Source organism: Choloepus didactylus, chromosome 15 (genome assembly GCF_015220235.1).
Source record: "Choloepus didactylus isolate mChoDid1 chromosome 15, mChoDid1.pri, whole genome shotgun sequence".
Taxonomy (NCBI): domain Eukaryota; kingdom Metazoa; phylum Chordata; class Mammalia; order Pilosa; family Megalonychidae; genus Choloepus; species Choloepus didactylus.
This window is the reverse complement of record NC_051321.1, coordinates 4,080,071-4,105,145: the sequence shown is the minus strand read 5'-3', so window position 1 is coordinate 4,105,145 and position 25,075 is coordinate 4,080,071.

Sequence of the window (25,075 nt, the reverse complement as noted above, 5' to 3'; positions counted from 1 at the left end):
GGATGCTGTGGACTAAAGCTGCTGTAACAATAGAAAACAGAGAGGGAGCAAGAAGGGGAAGGAAGCGGGGCAAGGGAGCAGCCACTTCAGAGGACCCGGGGGAAACTTACCAACGGCTCCTCCAGAGCAGAAGGAATCTCAGAAGCATCAGAAGGCCAAACGCAGCTGCAAGAAGGAGCGGGGAGAAAGTCAGCGCGGTGCCTGGGCCAGATGGATCTGTGGGGACGCATGTGAACAGCTCACAACTCGACAGGGCGGATTACTGTGGTCGGAGAAGACAGATGGGGTTTTCTTTCCCAGGAAATGAGAGCAAAGTGCCCAGAATGGCTAAGAAAACACAAAAAGGAATTGTGAAAGTTAACTCCGCTCCCCGAAGAAGCAAGGGCCCCGGCGCTATCAGGACACAGGGATATCCATACTGATGAAAGAGGGCAAAGGGCAAAGGGCAGAGGACACCCACACCCTCACTTTCAACTCCTTGTAACGCCTGTTCGGCTCCTGGCCCCAGAAAACCTAGACCTGACCATGGCTCGCTTCCTTGCTTATGTGGAAAAGGAAAGCTCGGACTGGCCTTTCCAGGTGCCAGGGGCACAAACCATCCCACATGCGCCCGTGTGGGGGCTTGGAGGGTCACGCACCGCAGAGACAGCGTTGCAAATGGAATTACGAACCTTGCTCCCCAAAGCAATAGACAGAGCCAACCAAATGGCTATAAAAATATTAACCCATAGTGCAAGTGAAGCCAATGAAAGGCATTTAGAACTTCTGTTGGTGGGGAAAGAGGATGTATCAATATGTTTTTGGTTGGAAAAGATGCCTGATCAAACCGTTATACTGCTGCACCTGATCACCCGTCCATGACAAAAGGAGTCAAGTGTATTATGTGCTTCCCAGGGTGAGACACACATATTGCTGGGCCCACGCTTTAAAACTTTCTGAGAGTTTAAATCAACTCACTGCATCCTCACAATAGCCGTGAGGCGTGAGCCCTGGCATCCATTTCAAAGCCGAGAAAGGCAACATTCGGCAGGGTTCAGTGACTTGCTGGGCGCCTGGATAGAAAGTTGTGGGTAACATGGGTCGGTATCCATAGCTGAGGACCCATTGTCTCACTCCGGACCCCAAGAGGAAGAGGGGGAGCCCTTCTAGAGCAGAAGTGAGAAATCTAAGGCTTCCCATTTTCAGATTTAGCAGACAGAAATACAGGCTGCCCAGCTGAATCTGAATTTCAGATAAGTAACAAATAACTTTTTTATTATAAGTGTGTCCCATGCCATATGTGGGACATACTTACCCTTAAAAAAAACAATTGGTTGTGTATCTGAAAGGCAAACTTGACTGGGTATTTTATTTGGCATCCCTGCTGAAGGCAAATGTCAGCTCCTCCAGCCTTTCCTGCCACCCAGGGGAACAGGTGAAAATTCCTGAGTGACACGGGCCTGGGACTGTGCAGCATTTCATCCTTTTTGAAGCACTTTCCCTCCCATTATCTCAAGTCCTCCCAACAGAGCTAGGACATGGGCATCATTATCCCCACATCATGGATGGAGGAAACTGTCACTGAGCTTGAAGTGGCTTGGGGAAGTCGTGACGGAGCCTGGACGTCAGCTTCCTGAGTCGGAGTTCAGGGCTCTTTATTTAAAATGAGAAATCATGCCCTGGCCAATTTTCATCCATCGAACTGATCATACTTCATTAGCATCTCCAAGAGCCACAGCTGTAAACTCTTTTTCACGTTTTGAATCCAACCACAGGAGCATTGAAACGGCCTAAGTGATATCAACATTTTCTCTTTAGGGGCTGACACAGAGTCTATAAAGCAAAAGGGGATCATTGTAGCAAAAAGAGCTGAGATAACAGAGCATGGGACCCAAAACTCCTTTGAAGACCTGAAAAGCATAGAATAGAATTAACTTGGAAAAATAAAAAAGGAGATAGATTCATTATTCTCATTTCGACTTTCCAGATCTATTAATTTAGCCTCTAAAGTAATCTTTGTCCAGGGTGCATAACTGTACCAAATACTCCCGCTATCAAAGCTTTATATCCTTAAAAGGCAAAGATAATATGGGCTGGGTATTCTTTTCCTACACATAATTCATTTAAGTCAAAAAAGTTCTCAAATGGCTTCTTTTTTTACTTCTCTCCAAGTTTATGTGCATCATGATCCAAGAAGATATAAATTACCATTGGGAAAAGGGGGCAAGTCTGCTCTCTCCCATGACACAAACATCAAGATTTCATTTTCCTGATACTTTTATTTTGCCGCTAATAAAATTGGGTGGTTAAACCTCCATGGTAGCGTATGAATATAACACCAGAGTTAAGCTTTAACACCAGGAAAAACTCTATTAAAATGTTGCCCCAGAGACCGTAAATGTGAATTTTGGCACTGCTGGTCAGGTCGAGCCTGAAAGCTAAGGAGCGGAAGTTCCTAAGTCGTGCTGAACAGGCCACACAGAAAGATCGCTCTTTTTTTTTCTCCTTTAGACTAATTTCCTTATGGAGAAGAAAAAAATAAAGAGGTAGAAAGGACTCAAAAATTTTGAGCTGACTTATAAGAAAAAATGAGCTACAAAGAAGCAGAGAGAGGAGCCTTGTATTTCACCTGAGTTTGCCCCTGGACACAAACTCCAACAGATAAAGGCGAAAATATAAAAAGGGAGGGAATACAAGCAACATTCTGTGATTTAGGTTAAAATGTGTTTCCTTGAAAGAACTGCCTTCAGAAAGATGAACTCCAGAAAGCAGTCCAAATTGCTGGGGAAACAAATGTTGTTCAACCCAGAGCTGGGAGCTGGGAGCTGGGGGGCACCCCTGGATTCTAGAACCAGCTCTAGTTGAACAGTGCCCCCCAAAATTCATGTTCACTGGAACTTCAGAATGTGACCTTATTTAGAAATAGGATCTTTGTAGATGCAATTCAAGTTAAGATGTGGTCATACTGGATTACAGCGGACCCTAAATCCAACGTTGTGTGTCCTTATAAAAAAGCTCTGTGAAGACAGAGACACAGAGCCACCAGACAAGGAGAGGAGACGGCCGTGGGAAGGCGGAGGCAGGGGCTGGAGCGACACAGCTGCACGCCCAGATGCGCCAAGGGCTGCGGCAGCCACCCCAGGAGCCCGGACAGCGCTGCGGGACAAACCCTTCCCCAGAGCCTGCGGGCGGCGTGGCCCTACCCACACCTTGATTGTAGACTTCTGGCCTCCAGAACTAATAGAAAATAAATTTCGAGTGTTTTCAGCCGCATAGATGTGGTATTTTGTTCCTGCAGCCCAGGACTCTAAGACACCATCTGAACCAGAGTCCTCATCCACAAAATGTGAATTACAGTTCAAGGTGGTTGAGAGGGTGAGAACCTGAAAAAATATATATTTACAAATGTGCTTTGTAAATCCACCATGTAAGTGTAAGAAAAGGTAGTTGATGAATGTGGCAAATAGTGTTTGTAGAATTAATTTACTTTTGTTAATGTTAGAAATTTCCTTTATAGATGCACTAGGATATTTCCACCAAATGGTATGCTTGGAAGAGATTGATTTGGAAAAGTTTATGTTGTATGTATGTTTCCACAATTTAAAAAAATAAAAAGTGACTAAGGAGGCAATGACAATTAAATGCATTCCATGACTTTGGACTGGAACTAATAATGGAGGAGAAAAAACCCAAAAGGACATTATTGGGACATATTTTTTTAAAAACTAGAATATAAACTGTAAGCTGTATATCAATGTTAAATTGCTTGAAGTTGATAACTGTACTTAAGGTGGTTAACATAAGTGAGTATATTTGTTCTAAGGAAATGTACATTGATGTATTAAGTGTTCAAGGAGCATGTGTATACAACCTACTCCCAAGTGTTTAGAAGATAGATAGATAGACAGATAACCAGATAGAGAGGGGGGAGAAAGAATGACAGGGCAAAAGTGATAAAACATTACAAATTCATGGATCTGGGTATCTGGACAGGGGGTATGTTGACTTCTCTGTATGGGTTTTGTGATATTTTTGAAACTGTCCTGTAAGTTTGAAAGTATTTCAAAATAAAATTTTTTTAAAAATGGACTGGGAGGTTGGCAGTCTTGCATTTCATATTACAAAACTGGCGGCATGAAAATTAGTAAAATTTACTAGAACAGGTGAAAATTTTTAAGAAATAATGAAACAGGCCTTAAAACAAATGGTCTCCCCTCCATAAGAACAAATTTGAAGGCAGGTGATAATTGACAGCCACTGGTCTTTGAACGAAGGCTCTAAAAATATTCACGTTTCAGCATGCATACAGAACGACTCTCCCATATACATTTTACTAACACAATCAATGAATTTAGCAAAGATGTATTTAAAAAGAGAGTATTTGAGGATTAGGAGCCGGTTTTAGAAATGAAATAGAGGATAAGCTAACAAATCTATCAGAAATAAGATCAACAACTTAAAATTTAAACCAATCCTGAGCATATATTTGAACTTGGATATGCAGAAATGGTGCACAAGTCCCCAAGGTTCGGTGATACACTCAAAGGATCAACAGCCCTATAGACAGTTAAATTACTCAGAAAGCCAGGGAATTTATCAAACATGAATTTCAAAGTGGATTCTGGCCTCCAGGAAAAAATGGAAGTGCCCATTAATGCACATACAAAATAAATGTTATCGGCAAGCTCCTTCCTCCATTTATTTTTGACCAGGAATTGGCTAAAGATTTTTAATTTACATAAAGTGGAACAAAAAGCCCTTTTCCTTTCATACAAGTAATCTGGATCCAAGTTGTGCAAAACTGTTTACAAATACTGAAAATGTGGCTGTTGTCCTCACAGGTACAACACAAAGGAATAATTTTCACCGCTTCATGTCTCCCGGTGCTTTCTTTATAAACAATTCCAATTTGAGAATGTTAGCATTAGGTAGTTTTTGCACGTGGAAGAAATTCTTACAAACTTATCATATGAATGAAATGATAACAATTCTGCTAAAATTTTTTAAAGTAGATGGTCTGGAGTAGAATGAATACCAAAGTGCACGAGATTTTTAGAAATTTAGACATTATTTAGATTTTAACCTTAATATTTATTTTATTGATCCAAAGAAATGTTAACTTCATCTACTGTTGACAGATAATTTATCAAAAAAATGTTTTAAATCACAGAACACTTCATAGCTGAGATGGCTCAGGAAATTAGTCCCTGGCCTTTGGGCACAGGACTGGTGCCTGAGCTGCCCCCAAAGAGAGGTTGAGCATCATTTGTGGGACGAGCAACACAGACTTGAGGGAAGGACGGAGCAGACAGTCTGGGCGGCTGGTGGAGAGGTGGCTGTGGAAGGGGGGCTGCACCCCACATGGTGACTCCACGGTCCCAGCCTCCATTCCGCACCACTCCCTTGCCCAAGAAAAGTTGGCTTCCCAAAGAAGATGGTCCCTCCAAGTCCAGATGGTGCCAAACATTTAGAAACGGGAACCCAAGTATGCCTGGTGCACAGCTACTTGGGTTCTACAGCCAAGGAACTCACTGTGGCTTTCTTTCCAATTCAGACTTTCCACTGTTTTGTGTCTGTAAAGCCGTTGCTTTCTAGAAACAGAGCCCTTCTAATTGAGCAGACTCTGCTTTCCTTCTGATTCCACAGCTACTGCTTCATCGCTGACTGGCCAACAGCCACAAATTCTCTGGGCTTCCAGCATTCAAACCCCTCTCCAATCCCCAGCTCGTGGGCCCCAAGTGCAGCAGGCCATCTCACCTAACAACCAAGTCCATGGCCCCGGCTTCTCTTAGTGATATCAAGGGCTCCCCCTGCGTCCTGAAAAAGGTCACATCCCACTAGGCACCTGGCTGAGAGGAGGAGGAGGTCACCTCTTGGGGTGTAAATCAAGGTGACTGGCCATGATGTTCTGGAATGTTTGTTCTGTCCCAAGTTCCTGGAAACTGTACGTTTGTTTCCACCTTCTTCCAGTACATGAAGGCAGAAAGTAGCATCCCCTTTTCAAAGGCGGGGAAACTGAAATGTGAGATTGACATCTGCCATCCATCGCGCAGCTCCAGAACAGGGCGCGGCCAGCCTGCAGATGCACTGTGTGCCCGTGATGGCCTTGGCCGTGATCATTTCATTATCAGCCCACAACTGCACATACAGGCTCTGAAGCCCTTCTTTACTATCAGTGCCTGCAAGGTTTTAAAACGAATCCCTTTCTGGCAGCCTGGACAGACCATGGACGTTTTTAGGAACCTGAGAGCAAGCTCGATCCCCAACGCTGAAGGGGGTCTCCTCTCCCAGCACAGCACCACATGGGCGAAAACATCCACCACAGACCCTCAGCCTCACCCAGAATGTCCAAACCCTGACCCAGCACCCACTGCCACTTTCCAAATCTGCCCTGTTGTTTACAGGGGCTCTGGCAGGAGCTGAAGGCTGAAGGTGTGTGGCCCCACATGGTGTGTGTTGGCAGAGGGGAGGCAAGACCCCTCAGCCTTTGAATGGAAGAGGGGGCCTGTGAAGTGGTCTCACCGCCCGTTCCCCCACCCCCACCCTGCACACACACACACCAGATGCTCGGGAGAACCCTGTGAAGCCAGAGTCTCTGTCCCCCCACCAGCAGCAGCACCAGGACGAGTTGTTGGCTTGGGTCCTCCTCCCAGTTCCCTGTTGGCCATGCCCCCATCCCCACCATGAGGTCCCAAGGACACCAAAAGAGGCAGAATGACATCCAGGCTCAGGAGGTAGTGTCAGCCCTCAGACATCCCGCTAGCAAGCACCGCCCTGGCTTCTGCTGCCTTCCAGGAGTACATGAGAACCTCGCTTGCTTGTGCTACAGGGAGCTCATTACCAAACTGGCTTCTCTCAACTGGACACAACTTCTGCTCAGACAACGTCCCAGCTCCTAGAGGGCTGGGAGGGCACCAGTTTTTCTAGCCACAAGGATCCCCCCCCAACCCAGCATGGCATATTACATTCCACAAAGCACTCTCACTTGCACTGAATGTTTTGATCCTCAAACCTACTGTGTAAGGAAGGCTGGGGAGGTATTAACCAATGAATACAAATGACTTCATGAGATGACGAGATGCAGAGAACCTGGCCCAAGGTCAGGCAGCTAATTACAACCCAAGTCTTGCGACGCCAAGAACACATCCTTCCTACCCCACGCTGTCCCCTGTGCAATAAAGGGATGCCTGGGATATGATTTCGCAGCAGTGCTTTTGAGTTAAAATGCGTTTATCATCTTGCATAAGTTATGACCCCAACTTTCCCACAAGAAGATCATATCACAATAAAAAACACACACCATGCAGGTGGCTAACATGATTTATTCAATTTTCTCAATTTCATATATTAGGAAGTTCCTCCACACAGGAAAATTTTCTGAATATTGAAAACATATGTACATAGGACAAAGCTCAGGGAAAAAAGAGGGTTATTATAATGCATCACACATCATAAATATTTTTATAACAAAGTCTGTATGAACTTTCCACATTAATCAAAAGTGAATGCTGCATGATTCTGTATAATTAACCAGGAAGTCATATTACAAGTGATAAATATCACAGACAATAAAGTGAAGCGAACTAATATTGACCTCAAATGCTCATTAACAATGCAGGGTTTTTGACGGTCCATGATGCAATTATTACTGAGCTAATTGAAGGGTCAAGTTCGCCAAAGATTAATAATTAGATGTACAGTGGCCTGCTCATCATTTGTTATTTCATCGTAAGTGGAAAATAGACCCCTTTAGGGTCCCTTAAAGCTGAATCAGAATCCCGGTCACTTGATATCCTACTTGCCTAGCGAAGGCATGGACCGGAGCAAAGAAACACAGTCCTCTGAGATATTTTGGAGGGTCTTTAGAAAAAGAGATGCTGAAGACTCGAACCTTTGACTTTGAGAATGAGGGGTAGTCTCAGCCATGTTCGGAGGGGATGGCTGAACTGGAAACACACACCTACACCTGTCCACCTCTGGACACAGCTGCAAACCCCTGTGGCCTTCAGACCCTCTGGCAGCAGTCAGTTCGATTTGAGACAACAAAGAACGAGGGCACCCAAAGGGATTCACAAAATGACACCATATTTACAAAGTGTGGGAAAGATGTTGGAAAGTGAGACTCCGCTAAATGAAGCAGAATGTATCCCTGCGAGTCAAAATATTCCATCTCCTTTCCTGTGCCTCGTTGACTCATAAGTTCCTATCTGACCCAAACAAATTCAGAACTTGTCTCTACCTGCAGCGTCTCACCTCCTCACCTTAGCAATTAAGACAGTCCACAGCTAGGAGCCTGGACCATTTGCCCTACTCCAGGAGGACACCACACCAAACACATCTGCATCTTCCAGGCTATGAGCTGGCCCTGGGAGCACCCCCTTTCCCAGAATCCCTCCTTCTGCTCCCATTGCCTTCTTTACCCTCACCCATTCCTCCAAGCTCAGTTTAACTACTGCCTGGTCCAAAAATCTTTATGCTTGATATCAAAACCCAAGTGACCCTTTCCCTCCGCTGCACCCAACAACCCTTGTGCATCATAGATGTGTCCCACCTTCCTTGCCCCTCCCAGGAGACTGGGGACTAATTACGGGCTGGGGCTGGGGGTTCCTCATGCCCCTACCCTCCACGAGCCCTAGCCAGTGGCTGCATCCATCCAGTAAGTGGAGAGGGAATGCTGGCTGAGTTGGAGTTCTGGTGGGGGATGCGGTGGCTGGCTCCATCGGAGGATGCAGTGGCAGGTTGAGTGGCATTCAGATGCACAGGAGCCCTAGGTCACAACTGACAAGAGAAGCTGAAGTTTGGGAGAGCTAGAGTACAGGCATAGAAGTGATCCCCCGAGGGGGTCCCAGGGAGAGCAGAAGCAGCCCACCTTGATGAGTCAACAACGGCTTGGGGCTTTAGGATAGCACAAAATTGGAAACAACCTCAACATCCAACAACAGGGGATTGTTATTAAATAAATTACAGAGCATCCACTTAATAAAATATTGTGCAATCATGTTGGATTAAGTATAAAACAGCATATGCCATATAACCACAATTTTATGAGAAAATGTATGGAGAGAAGCGAATTGCGCACCCACAGAAAATGTTAATGGTGGTTTTGATGGGCGGTGGGATCACAGGTGGCTTTTGTCAATTTGCAGTTTCTGCTCCTCTTTATGCTCCGAATGTTCTAAAATGAATACACAGTGTGTGGTGGGTGGGGCACAGCAGGAATTTTCCCTGCTACTGCCTCAACAACAGGAATCTTTACCAAAGGACTACCTGTGTGCTCCAAGCTGAAAGGTGCGTCGGCAGCCAAGGATCCAAAGGAGAGGCAAGGCCAGGAGCCTCCGGGGAGCTCCGGCACGAGTTGGAACAGCAGCTCATTGAGCAAATGAAACATGGAGGCATTTCATAAAGGGCAAAGAAGAGTACAGCGGTCCAAACTCCACTGGCCTCCCTCCCTCCTTCCTTGGCTGCTTCTTGCTCTTCAGCCCAGACTCCTTAGCCCAGACACAAACCCAGTCCAGGTGGCACACAAGGAGCCGTCTCCTCCCTGCCTGGTCAGCTGTCCTCAGGGGCGTCCACGCTCCTCTTTCCAGATGCAAACTTAAGCCTCTTAGCACCCGCCAGGCGCTCCCACTCGTCCCACACCGCTTCTCCCCCCACTTGAGAACTTAACATCTCTGTCACCGTCTGGGTTTGAGGCGGGGACCCCAAAATGAAAATCCCTTATCCCAGGACCCATCCCTCGGGCCAGCCAGTCACCTTTATTTATGGTTCCTGTAAGAAGAAACTGCTGGGAATTTTATCTCAGCCCTCACACACCTACTAACGAGATCCCGTTTAATACGGACGTGTTTCCACCTTTTTGGGGGGGTACCAGCGACTCCTCATCGCATTCAGAGAAGCCGGGGTTGGTTTTGGGAAGGCTTTGTGGGGCAGAAGAAGTCAGCCAGCTCAGCTGGGTGCAAATGCCGATCCCACTTGGGTGGCACAACATGGTGCCGTGTCCTCCCCAGTCATCGGATTTCAAGCCAAAACCAAACCAGAAGAAATGGCGTCCTCGCTGCACTGGATTTTAATGTCTTGTTTTTATTTAGCTTACTTGTCTTTCAGGGTAAACAGTTGATGTTGTTCTAAGAGGTCAGTTTTATATACCCAAGCACCACCAAAGTATTTAAGTTTAAAATGACACTACTGTTTAAGACCCAGTAATTTTCAGAAGATATGATTTACTGCTGCGGCACTCCATCAGCCTCATCTTGAGCCACCAAGAACCAGTCAAAGTGTTAGACAAACATCAAGTCTGTGTTTTGTTTTCTTTCCAAAAGTGCAAACACAGTGTTACTCTAATGATTAAATGCCTCTCCACACAGCCCCGTGACTAGCTCGGAGTTGCTTCTTTCCTTTGCTTCATTTTATGTATTAATTATTTTGTGTTCAGACAAAGACTTTAATTAGGAGTCATAAAGGGTTTCTGAAGAGTGAATAAGTAGTTTCATCTACATTAAACTGATAATAAACAGGCATTTCTAAAACAAGGGCTGCCCATGTGCCAGCCTTAACTAAGCCTGACTCTATTAGCCGCTAGCTAAACTCAGCCTCGTAAAATATTGTTGGGGAGGCGGGGCAAGATGGCAGACTGGTGAGCTGTATGTTTTAGTTACTCCTCCAGGAAAGTAGGTAAAAAGCCAGGAACTGCGTGGACTGGACACCACAGAGCAATCTGTCTTTGGGCATACTTCATACAACACTCATGAAAACGTGGAACTGCTGAGATCAGCGAAATCTGTAAGTTTTTGCGGCCAGGGGACCCGCGCCCCTCCCTGCCAGGCTCAGTCCCGGGGGAGGAGGGGCTGTCAGCTCCAGGAAGGAGAAGGGAGAATTGCAGTGGCTGCTCTCATCGGAAACTCATTCTACTGATTCAAACTCCAACCATAGATAGACTGAGGCCAGACACCAGAGACTCTGAGAGCAGCCAGCCCAGCAGAGAGGAGACGGGCATAGAAGGAAAACAACACGAGAAGCTCCAAAGTAAAAGCAGAGGATTTTTGGAGTTCTGGTGAACACAGAAAGGGGAAGGGCGGAGATCAGGCCTTGAGGCGCATATGCAAATCCCGAAGCAAGGCTGATCTCTCTGCCCAGGGCACCTTTCCTTAATGGCCCTGGTTGCTTTGTCTATTAGCATTTCAATAACCCATTAGATCTCTGAGGAGGGCCGTTTTTTTTTTTTTTTTTTTTAAATCCTTTTTGCTTTTTCTAAAACAATTACTCTAAGAAGCTCAATACAGAAAGCTTCAAAGAATTGAAATTTGGGCACGTCAAGTCAAGAGCAGAACTAAGAGAGCTCTGAGACAAAAGGCAATAATCCAGTGGCTGAGAAAATTCACTAAACAACACAACTTCCCAAGAAAAGGGGGGTGTCCGCTCACAGCCACCATCCTGGTGGACAGGAAACACTCCTGCCCATCGCCAGCCCCATAGCCCAGAGCTGCCCCAGACAACCCAGTGTGACGGAAGTGCTTCAAATAACAGGCACACACCACAAAACTGGGCGTGGACATTAGCCTTCCCTGCAACCTCAGCTGAATGTCCCAGAGCTGGGAAGGGGGAGCAGTGTGAATTAACAGAGCCCCATTCAGCCATCATTTGAGCAGACTGGGAGCCTCCCAACACAGCCCAGCAGCCCAGAACTGCCCTGGGGGGACGGCACTCACCTGTGACATAGCACAGTCATCCCTCAACAGAGGACCCGGGGTGCACAGCCTGGAAGAGGGGCCCACTTGCAAGTCTCAGGAGCCATACGCCAATACCAAAGACTTGTGGGTCAGTGGCAGAGACAAACTGTGGCAGGACTGAACTGAAGGATTAGACTATTGCAGTAGCTTTAAAACTCTAGGATCATCAGGGAGATTTGATTGTTAGGGCCACCCCCCCTCCCCGACTGCCCAGAAACACGCCCCACATACAGGGCAGGCAACACCAACTACACACGCAAGCTTGGGACACCAATTGGGCCCCACAAGACTCACTCCCCCACTCACCAAAAAGGCTAAGCAGGGGAGATCTGGCTTGTGGAGAACAGGTGGCTCGTGGACGCCACCTGCTGGTTAGTTAGAGAAAGTGTACTCCACGAAGCTGTAGATCTGATAAATTAGAGATAAGGACTTCAACTGGTCTACAAACCCTAAAAGAACCCTATCAAGGACAGCAAATGCCACGAGGCCAAAAACAACAGAAAATTATAAAGCATATGAAAAAACCAGACGATATGGATAACCCAAGCCCAAGCACCCAAATCAAAAGACCAGAAGAGACACACCTAGAGCAGCTACTCAAAGATCTAAAGATGAACAATGAGACCCTAGTACGGGATATGAAGGAAATCAAGAAGACCCTAGAAGAACATAAAGAAGACATTGCAAGACTAAATAAAAAAATGGATGATCTTATGGAAATTAAAGAAACTGTTGACCAAATTAAAAAGATTCTGGACACTCATAGTACAAGACTAGAGGAAGTTGAACAACGAATCAGTGACCTGGAAGATGACAGAAGGGAAAATGAAAGCATAAAAGAAAGAATGGGGAAAAAAATTGAAAAACTCGAAATGGACCTCAGGGATATGATAGATAATATGAAACGTCCGAATATAAGACTCATTGGTGTCCCAGAAGGGGAAGAAAAGGGTAAAGGTCTAGGAAGAGTATTCAAAGAAATTGTTGGGGAAAACTTCCCAAATCTTCTAAACAACATAAATACACAAATCATAAATGCTCAGCGAACTCCAAATAGAATAAATCCAAAAAAACCCACTCCGAGACATATACTGATCACACTGTCAAACATAGAAGAGAAGGAGCAAGTTCTGAAAGCAGCAAGAGAAAAGCAATTCACCACATACAAAGGAAACAGCATAAGACTAAGTAGTGACTACTCAGCAGCCACCATGGAGGCGAGAAGGCAATGGCACGATATATTTAAAATTCTGAGAGAGAGGAATTTCCAGCCAAGAATACTTTATCCAGCAAAGCTCTCCTTCAAATTTGAGGGAGAGCTTAAATTTTTCACAGACAAAGAAATGCTGAGAGAATTTGCTAACAAGAGACCTGCCCTACTGGAGATACTAAAGGGAGCCCTACAGACAGAGAAACAAAGACAGGACAGAGAGACTTGGAGAAAGGTTCAGTACTAAAGAGATTCGGTATGGGTACAATAAAGGATATTAATAGAGAGAGGGAAAAATATGGCAAACATAATCCAAAGGATAAGATGGCCGATTCAAGAAATGCCTTCACGGTTTTAACGTTGAATGTAAATGGATTAAACTCCCCAATTAAAAGATATAGATTCGCAGAATGGATCAAAAAAAATGAACCATCAATATGTTGCATACAAGAGACTCATCTTAGACACAGGGACACAAAGAAATTGAAAGTGAAAGGATGGAAAAAAATATTTCATGCAAGCTACAGCCAAAAGAAAGCAGGTGTAGCAATATTAATCTCAGATAAAATAGACTTCAAATGCAGGGATGTTTTGAGAGACAAAGAAGGCCACTACATACTAATAAAAGGGGCAATTCAGCAAGAAGAAATAACAATCGTAAATGTCTATGCACCCAATCAAGGTGCCACAAAATACATGAGAGAAACATTGGCAAAATTAAAGGAAGCAATTGATGTTTCCACAATAATTGTGGGAGACTTCAACACATCACTCTCTCCTATAGATAGATCAACCAGACAGAAGACCAATAAGGAAATTGAAAACCTAAACAATCTGATAAATGAATTAGATTTAACAGACATCTACAGGACATTACATCCCAAATCACCAGGATACACATACTTTTCTAGTGCTCACGGAACTTTCTCCAGAATAGATCATATGCTGGGACATAAAACAAGCCTCAATAAATTTAAAAAGATTGAAATTATTCAAAGCACATTCTCTGACCACAATGGAATACAATTAGAAGTCAATAACCATCAGAGACTTAGAAAATTCACAAATACCTGGAGGTTAAACAACACACTCCTAAACAATCAGTGGGTTAAAGAAGAAATAGCAAGAGAAATTGCTAAATATATAGAGACGAATGAAAATGAGAACACAACATACCAAAACCTATGGGATGCAGCAAAAGCAGTGCTAAGGGGGAAATTTATAGCACTAAACGCATATATTAAAAAGGAAGAAAGAGCCAAAATCAAAGAACTAATGGATCAACTGAAGAAGCTAGAAAATGAACAGCAAACCAATCCTAAACCAAGTAGAAGAAAAGAAATAACAAGGATTAAAGCAGAAATAAATGACATAGAGAACAAAAAAACAATAGAAAGGATAAATATCACCAAAAGTTGGTTCTTTGAGAAGATCAACAAGATTGACAAGCCCCTAGCTAGACTGACAAAATCAAAAAGAGAGAAGACCCATATAAACAAAATAATGAATGAAAAAGGTGACATAACTGCAGATCCTGAAGAAATTAAAAAAATTATAAGAGGATATTATGAACAACTGTATGGCAACAAACTGGACAATGTAGAAGAAATGGACAATTTCCTGGAAACATATGAACAACCTAGACTGACCAGAGAAGAAATAGAAGACCTCAACCAACCCATCACAAGCAAAGAGATCCAATCAGTCATCAAAAATCTTCCCGCAAATAAATGCCCAGGGCCAGATGGCTTCACAGGGGAATTCTACCAAACTTTCCAGAAAGAACTGACACCAATATTACTCAAACTCTTTCAAAACATTGAAAAAAATGGAACACTACCTAACTCATTTTATGAAGCTAACATCAATCTAATACCAAAACCAGGCAAAGATGCTACAAAAAAGGAAAACTACCGGCCAATCTCCCTAATGAATATAGATGCAAAAATCCTCAACAAAATACTTGCAAATCGAATCCAAAGACACATTAAAAAAATCATACACCATGACCAAGTGGGGTTCATTCCAGGCATGCAAGGATGGTTCAACATCAGAAAAACAATCAATGTATTACAACACATTAAAAACTCGAAAGGGAAAAATCAATTGATCATCTCAATAGATGCTGAAAAAGCATTTGACAAAATCCAACATCCCTTTTTGATAAAAACACTTCAAAAGGTAGGAATTGAAGGAAACTTCCTCAACATGATAAAGAGCATATATGAAAAACCCACAGCCAGCATAGTACTCAATGGTGAGAGACTGAAAGCCTTCCCTCTAAGATCAGGAACAAGACAAGGATGCCCGCTGTCACCACTGTTATTCAACATTGTGCTGGAAGTGCTAGCCAGGGCAATCCGGCAAGACAAAGAAATAAAAGGCATCCAAATTGGAAAAGAAGAAGTAAAACTGTCATTGTTTGCAGATGATATGATCTTATATCTAGAAAACCCTGAGAAATCAACGATACACCTACTAGAGCTAATAAACAAATTTAGCAAAGTAGCGGGATACAAGATTAATGCACATAAGTCAGTAATGTTTCTATATGCTAGAAATGAACAAACTGAAGAGACACTCAAGAAAAAGATACCATTTTCAATAGCAACTAAAAAAATCAAGTACCTAGGAATCAACTTAACCAAAGATGTAAAAGACCTATACAAAGAAAACTACATAACTCTACTAAAAGAAATAGAAGGGGACCTTAAAAGATGGAAAAATATTCCATGTTCATGGATAGGAAGGCTAAATGTCATTAAGATGTCAATTCTACCCAAACTCATCTACAGATTCAATGCAATCCCAATCAAAATTCCAACAACCTACTTTGCAGACTTGGAAAAGCTAGTTATCAAATTTATTTGGAAAGGGAAGATGCCTCGAATTGCTAAAGACACTCTAAAAAAGAAAAACGAAGTGGGAGGACTTACACTCCCTGACTTTGAAGCTTATTATAAAGCCACAGTTGCCAAGACAGCATGGTACTGGCACAAAGATAGACATATAGATCAATGGAATCGAATTGAGAATTCAGAGATAGACCCTCAGATCTATGGCCGACTGATCTTTGATAAGGCCCCCAAAGTCACCGAACTGAGCCATAATGGTCTTTTCAACAAATGGGGCTGGGAGAGTTGGATATCCATATCCAAAAGAATGAAAGAGGACCCCTACCTCACCCCCTACACAAAAATTAACTCAAAATGGACCAAAGATCTCAATATAAAAGAAAGTACCATAAAACTCCTAGAAGATAATGTAGGAAAACATCTTCAAGACCTTGTATTAGGAGGCCACTTCCTAGACTTTACACCCAAAGCACAAGCAACAAAAGAGAAAATAGATAAATGGGAACTCCTCAAGCTTAGAAGTTTCTGCACCTCAAAGGAATTTCTCAAAAAGGTAAAGAGGCAGCCAACTCAATGGGAAAAAATTTTTGGAAACCATGTATCTGACAAAAGACTGATATCTTGCATATACAAAGAAATCCTACAACTCAATGACAATAGTACAGACAGCCCAATTATAAAATGGGCAAAAGATATGAAAAGACAGTTCTCTGAAGAGGAAATACAAATGACCAAGAAACACATGAAAAAATGTTCAGCTTCACTAGCTATTAGAGAGATGCAAATTAAGACCACAATGAGATACCATCTAACACCGGTTAGAATGGCTGCCATTAAACAAACAGGAAACTACAAATGCTGGAGGGGATGTGGAGAAATTGGAACTCTTATTCATTGTTGGTGGGACTGTATAATGGTTCAGCCACTCTGGAAGTCAGTCTGGCAGTTCCTTAGAAAACTAGATATAGAGCTACCATTCGATCCAGCGATTGCACTCCTCGGTATATACCCGGAAGATCGGAAAGCAGTGACACGAACAGATATCTGCACGCCAATGTTCATAGCAGCATTATTCACAATTGCCAAGAGATGGAAACAACCCAAATGTCCTTCAACAGATGAGTGGATAAATAAAATGTGGTATATACACACGATGGAATACTACGCGGCAGTAAGAAGGAACGATCTGGTGAAACATATGACAACATGGATGAACCTTGAGGACATAATGCTGAGCGAAATAAGCCAGGCACAAAAAGAGAAATATTATATGCTACCACTAATGTGAACTTTGAAAAATGTAAAACAAATGGTTTATAATGTAGAATGTAGGGGAACTAGCAGTAGAGAGCAATTAAGGAAGGGGGAACAATAATCCAGGAAGAACAGATAAGCTATTTAACGTTCTGGGGATGCCCAGAAATGACTATGGTCTGTTAATTTCTGATGGTTGTAGTAGGAACAAGTTCACTGAAATGTTGCTATATTATGTAACTTTCTTGGGGTAAAGTAGGAACATGTTGGAAGTTAAGCAGTTATCTTAGGTTAGTTGTCTTTTTCTTACTCCCTTGCTATGGTCTCTTTGAAATGCTCTTTTATTGTATGTTTGTTTTTCTTTTTAACTTTTTTTTTCATACAGGTGATTTGAAAAAAGAAGGGAAAGTTAAAAAAAAAAAAAAAAAAAAAAAAAAAAAAAAGATGTAGTGCCCCCTTGAGGAGCCTGTGGAGAATGCAGGGGTATTCGCCTACCCCACCTCCATGGTTGCTAACATGACCACAGACATAGGGGACTGGTGGTTTGATGGGTTGAGCCCTCTACCATAAGTTTTACCCTTGGGAAGACGGTTGCTGCAAAGGAGAGGCTAGGCCTCCCTGTATTTGTGCCTAAGAGTCTCCTCCTGAATGCCTCTTTGTTGCTCAGATGTGGCCCTCTCTCTCTGGCTAAGCCAACTTGAAAGGTGAAATCACTGCCCTCCCCCCTACGTGGGATCAGACACCCAGGGAAGTGAATCTCCCTGGCAACGTGGAATATGACTCCCAGGGAGGAATGTAGACCTGGCACCGTGGGACGGAGAACATCTTCTTGACCAAAAGGGGGATGTGAAAGGAAATGAAATAAGCTTCAGTGGCAGAGAGATTCCAAAAGGAGCCGAGAGGTCACTCTGGTGGGCACTCTTATGCACACTGTAGACAACCCTTTTTAGGTTCTAAAGAATTGGGGTAGCTGGTGGTGGATACCTGAAACTATCAAACTACAACCCAGAACCCATGAATCTCGAAGACAGTTGTATAAAAATGTAGCTTATGAGGGGTGACAATGGGATTGGGAAAGCCATAAGGACCAAACACCACTTTGTCTAGTTTATGGATGGATGTGTAGAAAAGTAGGGGAAGGAAACAAACAGACAAAGGTACCCAGTGTTCTTTTTTACTTCAATTGCTCTTTTTCACTCTAATTATTATTCTTGTTATTTTTGTGTGTGTGCTAATGAAGGTGTCAGGGATTGATTTAGGTGATGAATGTACAACTATGTAATGGTACTGTAAACAATCGAAAGTACAATTTGTTTTGTATGACTGCGTGGTATGTGAATATATCTCAATAAAATGATGATTAAAAAAAAAAAAAAAAAAAAAAAAAAAAAAAAATATTGTTGGGGGATGTTACATGACAGTAAAAATGATTCAGATTGCCTTTAGGTCCTTAAAGAGGAAATAAATTAATTGAAGTTTGGTAGATATTAAAGATTGAAACTTGCCTTTGAATATGAAAAATTCAACCATATTATTGCAAGCTCCTAACGATGATTAAAAATTGTTTGATCCTTTGAAACAGCAGTGCAAATGCAAAAAGTATATATAAATATAATGGCTTTCTAAGGAAAAGAGACAAATGTATGTGTGCTTGATTACAATGAATCGGTGGGAAAAAGGGAAATAGAGGAGGTTCATTCTGTCCATTAAGTAAAACTCCCCCCAGCTCTCTGCAATGGAAGCTACATGACCCACACCGCCCCTCCAATAAAGGTCCAAGAAAGCCACGCGTCATCCTTGGAAGGGCTTTTCGTAGACTTGCATTCAGAAGGTTCGATTTTAAACGTTCTGGCAGCTTCCTCTTTGCCAGACACTCTCGCCAAACGTGGGTCTTTTCCTGCTAGTTGCCGGTGCATACAGTGAGGGCTTGCATAAGCAAGCGTCTACTTTCATTTTCAGCTCTATTTTGCACATTATTCTTGATCTCCTGGTTGACCAACAGCTTGTCAGATGGTGTTTTCTAGTGTCATTAATTATTAAAACTGAATTGATCCTTAAACAGTATCTTGTCCAGGGTCTTCAATCTTGGGAGAGATGAGTTATCTCCTACTTACTAACCTTTAGGGTCCCCTGGCCCAGGTAATGCTCACCCTCCAGGCGGGTGCAAGGCCCCTCCCTCATGCCCACTCCTCCTGCAGCGTCTACACTGACCCGTGGTGCAGCAGCCGCCGGGCTCCACTGTGAGCTCCTTGATGGCTGGGGCCTTGCCTTGCTGACCCTTGCATTCCCAGCCCTGGCCCAGAGTTGGCACGAGTTGGCTTTTAGTAAACATTTGTGAAAGAAACGTGTGGGTGAAATGAATCAAATTTAATTTCCTCCACCTCCAGCATCCTTCAATTGTTTGGCTGAGTATAAAACAGTGAAGGAGCGCAGCGCCCAGCATCCAGCCCAGCTGTGGCCATTGGAGCCTAGATCTGCCTCCTGATGGGCAGTTTCTTCTTCACAAAGATGTCTCCCCAGTGACCCTGCTATGCAGGCCAAAAGGAGGGGAGCAGCCAGCGGTGGGCAGGGCCCTGAAGGGACCAGTGAGCTAAGAAGGATGGGCCTGGGCCTGCAGCCAGGTGAGGGGGCCCTGTTGGATGGGGACAGCCACCCCCATCAGCCCTTGTCATCTGAGAACTAGGACTGAGGTGCTGGCCAGGAGAGTACCAAGGAGAAAGGGCCTGAGAAGCTGGGATGGTCTTGACCCCGTGGGGTCCCCAGAGCCGCAGGGCCAGGCCTCTGGACATGCCCTGGCTTGGGCCAGAGGGTCTGTGCCTTGTGTCCCCTCCCACCCTTCCTGCTGCTCCACCATCCAGAACGTGTCCTCTGGCCCTGCTGCGGCCTCTCCCCGTCCACCACCGTGGTGCCGGTGCCACCCTAACGGTGCTGCTGTGGACCCCTCCTTCCCGCCCCGGCCACCGTCCCTGGAACCCAAGGCCGCTTCAAGCCCCGCATCACCAGGACACCAGGCAGGACAGGGAGAAGGGCGTTTGGCCAAGATGGACTCTGGCGTGGAGCACAAAGCCTGGCATAAGGAGATGGGAGTTGGACTCACCCCTCAGTGTCCAGGTGACTACGCCAACTCCACAGCACGTGGTGCCGTGGGCCACTGTGGGCGCAGACGCCGAGTCACCACGGAGCTCAGCATGAGGCTGAGTTTTTGCTGTTAGAAAGTAACTCAGGTCCACGGAGAACTAAGGAGCCACAGACGAGGACCACAGCACGCGCCAGGTGGGCACGGGTGGCAGTTGATGTGCTTTGACCACAGAACATTGTTTGAATATACTCGGCCATCAGCAAAGGCGGGTTCCATGGGAGGAAGAGCCCTGGACTGGAGTGAGAAGTCTGGGTTTCAATCCCAGCTTCGCAGAACCTCAGCTCCATGGTCTTATAAAAGGAAACAATACCACCTGCTTCATGGGACCCCTGTGATGATTACATAGTAGATAGCAGGACGGGTAAAGCCGAGAGCTAACTCAGCAGCCATTCGTCCTTCCCCTCCTGACTTGCCCACAGTTGAGCATCTGCCTACAATTTAACAACCTAAAGGAGCACTTGTTGTCCCACGGACATTTCTGACCCAACTACTCCCCGTCTGTGAAAGCATCCTGCAGAAATAATCTCACAGATGCACGTGGATAATGCTTCTAACACTGCTCACGGCTGTAGTTGTATACGAGCGAAAAGCTGGGAATAACCGAAGTGCCCAACAGGAGGGGATGGGAAAAAGAAAACCCTGATGCATTCATGCTGTGCGTCAGATGCAGCTGTTAGGAAGTGAGTGGGGGCTCTGTCCACATCGGGGATAATGTCCCAGTGAAAGGGGGAAAGCAAGCTTGTGCGCCAGCATGTGTAGTCAGATCCTAATTGTTCAGAAAGACAAGAAGAGAGAGGCAAGTGGAACAAGGGACAGAAAAGCAGTCACACCAAAGGCACAGAAAATACTGGAAGAACATGCAAGAGGCAAGCTTTGGCTTTTCATTTTACACCTTTTTGTCGTGTGAATTTCTATCAAAGATTTAAAGCCAAAAGGAAAATTTCCTGCAGTCAAAGCAAAAGTCTTTGCACCTGTCCTCATCTAGCAGAGAGAGACCAGGTTCATGGTGGGAATTTTGTGGGGCTCTTCCAAGGTGAGATGAGAGAGAAACGGAGACAGAACACTACAGGCAAAGCTCCAGGTGGTGATGAGCTCTGCCACATACAGATTTAAGACACAGTTAATTTCATAGCACTGTCTTCCTCTGTTCAGGAGACGCTTCAGCCTGTGGCTAAGCAGCAAGGACATGGAGCACCCAGGATACAAAGGAGACGAGCAGGACACAGGCCTAATTAGAAACTCAGAATAGTGACTTAAAAAAACATCATAATGCAACGGCGAATAGATTTGGAGGATGTGAGTTGCCAAATGTTTGCACTTCAAATTTCATCTCCAGTTGGGTGAAAATGTCCACAGATCCCAGAACACTAGAATAAAACTCCATGTGGTTCCATTTTTATGGGTGAATCTGAAACCAGGTGGTTCTGGAAAGAGAGTTCCCACAGCCCTTGCCCTCCTGTGGCTTTGCCGGATGCTTAGAATGTTTTCCTAAAATGAAATTACAAACATGAATCTCCTCTATGCAAGCAAACTTTCATACCAAGTACGGCAATTACAGGCTTGTCATTTTCCGTTTGTAAACCCCAATTTTGAGCCATAAAAAATGTGCTTAGGATACAATTTTTTGAGCTCAAAAGAATCAATTGTGTTTTGGGGGGTGGGGGAGAAATGTGCAGATGTCTTCTTAGCTTTGTGAAGGGAAAACGCTGAACACACCAGTTGATTACCACTGGTTTAGATCATAATTCGGTGGTTCTCAATCCTAAGATTATTTCTAAACAGAAAAAAAAAGTGAAATCATTTGATAATTTTTTCTAACGTTTTGGATGAAAGCGACTCCCGGAAATGGATAGGGAAAAAGTGAGTGCATGGGGAAGGGACAAGGATTTGATAAAATAAAGCAAATAATGGAAAGCATGAAAAATCTCATACTGTTTAATGATAGCTCTATCCCTCCAAGCTATAGGGTTCTCTGGCCCCGAGAACAAGGAATGGGCAAACAATGGGATTTCAAACCAAACTCGGAATTGCCAGTCCTTAGGAATATTAAGCCCTATTCTTAACATTATTTCAATGTGGTTTTTTGGTATATGGTTTAACATAGCTATACTCTTTTCCTACAGCCATATACTCCCACTTTGACGCATTTAAAGGTAGAAGATCCACAGGGACATGTAGAATCCAGTCACGACACACTGGGTTACAGTTCAGGAGAATTTGCAATTTAAGTATGCGATGGCTGGAAAAGTGACGTGGAGGCTTCGGGAAGTGTGTCTTCCGGCTGCTACCTCTACAAGGAGGTTAATTAAGTCACCAGCGTTCTGCAGAGGAAAGTGTAAAAGGCAGCGATCAGTGAACTCCTCTCAAGGGGTACACGGTTTGTAAGCCACACCTTCCTCCAGGAGCCATGCCCTCTGCCGGGCACCCTGAGAGCCGGCTCCAGGGCAGTACAGAGGGCAGCTGGCAGCGCACCCCCTTCCCTGCCCAGTGCACCCCCAGCTCCCGGCCGGCCGGGGCCCTCAAGCTGGCGTCCTGTCCATTGGGGGTCCCACTGGGGGAAGAAGGCGGAGGAGGCTCAGAGGGGAGCGGAGCATGGGGACGTGGACAGGCCCCCTGGGTGCTGATGGGTGACCCCTGCATCGGGGTGTGATGTGAAACAGTGACACTCGGCGGCGAGTGCCAACCAGCCCTGCCTCCCCAGGAAGAAAGGAGGGCGTCCTGAGCATGTCCCCCAAACAGAGACACACTCCCCACCTCTCCCCCAGTGCCCACCCGGCCCGACATCGAATCTGAATTCCACACGTAGCTCCCTAACAACACTCAGCCTCAGGGCCCGGCCACCCTCAAATTTTCTGTTTTAAATTAAACCGCATAACTTAGCTTTGGTCTCCATCTGGTTGCACCTGAAATAACGAATGTGAAATTGTGTTCGCTGAGTAGGACCCGTGCATCTGCCCTGGGGGCTGCACCCAGACCACCCCCTGGAATGCAACGTGTCCTTCGACACCCTCCTCAATTTAATGTGCCCCGTCCCTGCTCTCGGGGGCTCTCCACAAGCCAGGGAGAGCCGAAGCCGCCTTCCCTCCCAAAGGCCTTGCATCTTCACAAGGGGGAGGAGGGTGTCAGGCGCCGCGAGAAGGGAGCTTCCGTGGAGACCGGAAAGGCAGTGGAGCTGCTGTTCATATAAAGGAGCGACTGTCGGCAGCAGATGAGCAGGGATGTCCTGGTGACCGGCAGCAAGTGCCTGTGAGTTAAGCTAACTGGAGAGGTGTCTGCCCTGCACACCCAGTGAGCCAGAAGCAGGCATCGGCACAAAATCCTCCGTTCACGGTGACAATCACGTGCGAGGCCCCCAACCAGCCCTTCTCAAGAGGGGTCCGGAATCCCTGTCCTCTCCCGTCCCCCAAGGTCCGACAGGCAGGACCGTTTCCCAGTTTCTAGCTGACCAAAATGAAACGCCTCACGTGGCAAATGCCAAATCCACTCTGCCACTGCCCATACCTGGGGGATATACGGGACAAGTCATTGAGCCACCCCCCAGTCGGAATCTTCTCAGCAGCCAAATGAAGATTATGTGAGGGCTGAGCTAAGGGAAGTGGGGTTCAACAAGTGGTAGCCAGGAGCCTGCCCGAGCAGAGCAGGGGTCAGTCTTAAGATACCCAACAGTTTATTTGTTTAAGAAAACAGTGTTAATGGATCAGCTCTCCAGCTGTTAACAGGGCAAAGTCCTCCTGGATTTGCCTGGCAGTGCAGTACACTCACCTCCGGATGCTGTGGTGGCTGGAAAACAGCACAGAGATCCCTTAAGTTAGTCCCTGGCATCTGTGAATGTGATCTTACATGGCAACGCTGACTTTGCAGGTTGTAAGTTAAGGATTTTGATACTGGGAGATTACCCTGGAGTATCTGGGTGGGCCCCAAAGGGTCCTTACAAGTCAGAGGCAGGGAGAGATTTGGCACAGGCAGGAGAAGGCCCTGTGTTCATGAAGGCAGGGGTTTCAGGGATGGGGCGACAAGCCAAGCAGTGCTGGCAGCCACGAAAGCTTCAAGAAGCCAGACAGATTCTCCCCTAGAGCCTTCGGAGAGAATCTGCAGGTGCCTTGTGTTCAGCCCATGTATTTCTCTTGTTTTAAGCCACCTGGTTTGCGATGATTTGTTGCAGCAGCCCCAGGAAATGAATCCAGATGCTGAGGTCTCAGCAGCCTTGCTGAATGATAGAACCTGATAGTCTGCAGGCCGTCGCCAAGAGAGCTCTGTCTGAACGGAGAGAACATTCCGGGTCTGGCCACTTCCTGAGGGCAGCATGCCATGCTGCTGGTTCAAAATACACCGACAGCCCACTTACACCCCCAGCACCTCCTAGTTCATCAGCCAAAGGCAAAGCTGAGGACACCAGTGGGAGAGAGAACATGGTTTTACTCCATTTTAATTGATGAAAAGGGCAGCCTTTTCTGCCTCGGTTTCTTTTAAAGCACAGGTAAAATGCAAAATGTGTTTTTCACCAATTATGCCCTTGAACTTCCCTAAACCACCACTACAGCTTCTTTCTATCGCTACTCATTCTCCAGAGGTACTCAGAACAACTTAGGTGTGTCTTCTGTGACTTTAAGAATTTAGAGAATGAAGTACCCCAAGTTCATTACAAAAAGGGTAACCCTATAATTTATTGTCTACATGAGGACAATTTGTAGGATGAAAAGGAGACCTGTAAATAATTATGCCAGGCCCTATGGGTACCTCGAGGATAAGACAGTGCTTCTCAAACTGCAACATTCATAGAAACCACCTGGAAATCTTGTTAAAAATTCAGATTCTGAATCCGCAGGTCTGGGGAGGGCCCTGAGATTTTGCCTTTCCAGCAAGGACCCAGGTCACACTGAGGCATCTTGTCCCCAGACCACACTTTGGGCTG